This window comes from Homalodisca vitripennis, unplaced genomic scaffold (assembly GCF_021130785.1).
Source record: "Homalodisca vitripennis isolate AUS2020 unplaced genomic scaffold, UT_GWSS_2.1 ScUCBcl_473;HRSCAF=2553, whole genome shotgun sequence".
Lineage (NCBI taxonomy): Eukaryota > Metazoa > Arthropoda > Insecta > Hemiptera > Cicadellidae > Homalodisca > Homalodisca vitripennis.
Window position 1 is genome coordinate 67,201 of NW_025776618.1, and position 1,920 is coordinate 69,120.

The following is a 1,920-nucleotide window of genomic DNA, read 5'->3' on the forward strand; positions in this document are numbered from 1 at the left end:
TTTTGTGGTGGTAAAACAACAACATTAGCACTAGCTACATTAGCTTCACTTTCTTCTAAATCTCCTAATAAAAGGAGTATTTCTTCAATCGTCATTTGTGATGTACTTGCCATTTTTTATGAGTAAAATACACATTTATCAATAAAAAAACACAGAATTAAAATGATTCATCACAGTAAAGACAACGTTCAGCAAAAGTAAACTGCAGGCACTCCATTGAGACTCTGGTGGGGAGAGATCAGGTTGTAACTAGTCTCTGGAGCAGATACTGCGTAAGCCACTGCTATTTACCACTGTCATATTTATAGGACAGCTTACAAAAAACATGGCTGAGAGCTAATTTTAAGCTTTTTTCATGAAAAGTTATACTTTTATTGAAATATGACTATATAAATAAGAGATTTGTGTTGTTTAGCTCAAATAAAAATAAGTAACATTTATTGTACATATAAATGTATCATGAAAGGTTCGCAAGTAGTTTTTTTACTTATTTAAAGGCAGTAAATATAGGGCTTAAACCTAAAAATTTGACAATAAAAGTTTTAAAAATATTAATTCAGTATATAATTAGTAACACAAGAGGGTTTTTAACTATTATCCTAGTTTTATATATTAAAAAATAAAATATTTTAAATATGTCCTAAAAATATGACAGTGGTAGGCAATAGGTTAATTATCTAACTGAATAAGTAAGGAATATATACTGTATTATTCTGCAAAAGTTTTTGAAACCGTATTAAATTTATTTAGCTTTAAACATGAAACGTGAATTAGTTGGGTATTAATAATGTTAGTTAGGTACAATACGCTAATTTCAAATAAAGTAACTATTCAGCCTGACCAAAATATCCAGAAAGTTGCTGGAAGACGTACGTTAGAAAATCCTTCTGATAACAAATTAATTACTATACATCAACTACGTTAAACTGATCCTAGACTGCTGTAACTGTTTATAAAATTTGCAATATGATTGAACCCGATTCTCCCTTCACGCTTTTGGCTCAGAGATGATTAAAACAACCCAAAAGACAAGTTTAGTAGCTTTGCAATAAGGAAAAGAAATTTGTGAACAGCGGCAATCTTTAATAAATAAAGGAAAATCTCACGAAATAACAGATATAAAAAATTTTTGTCTTTGGAATCAGGCCTTCGTTTCACATAAACGGTTTAAGTGTTTTGTGTTGTATTACGATGCATCTCTCTTCTGAATGTCTCCTAACAGGATAACCTGGCAATTAATTTAACTATTAAACTAAAATTACAAATTTTAATGAATTTTAAATGGAGTTTTTAACGTAGGCTGTAACGCTGATTCGTATCTGCATTATTCCTATTTTTTATACAACAAATTCAAATAATACCTGGTAGTAGACAAGGCACAAAAATAATTGTAAACTTTTTCCTTTAAAATAAAAATATATTTATACGTATAATGAGTATTGCAAACTACCTTTTTAAGTAATGAACATAAAGAAATTTAGCTTATCAGTGAACAATACTTAATCATAAACAACAAGAATATAACAATAAATTACTATGTCTACATTACCACACTAGCTGTAGCCTTTAACTAATGTTGAGTCTTCTGATACATATTAACTAATGTTTTACTCTTTCGGATTGCAGCTTAAGTGTCAATGTACAGCAAAAAATGAGAAACGAGGAGTCTCGAGGGTTTTTCCAGATGCATGAGTAGCATCGTACTAAATGTGTATTATCAAAATATTTCCACTGAAAATATTTATTAAATTTATAAGACCGTATTATTAGCTTGTAACTCTGGTTAGTTCTATTTCCAACCAATGTTAAACTTTTTACTAAAAGGGAACATGTATATTATGTTGTAAGGTTAGTCAGACTTTTTTAATGTTTTTTTTATATTAAATAATGGACATTGCTAACTATATAAAGCTAATTTAT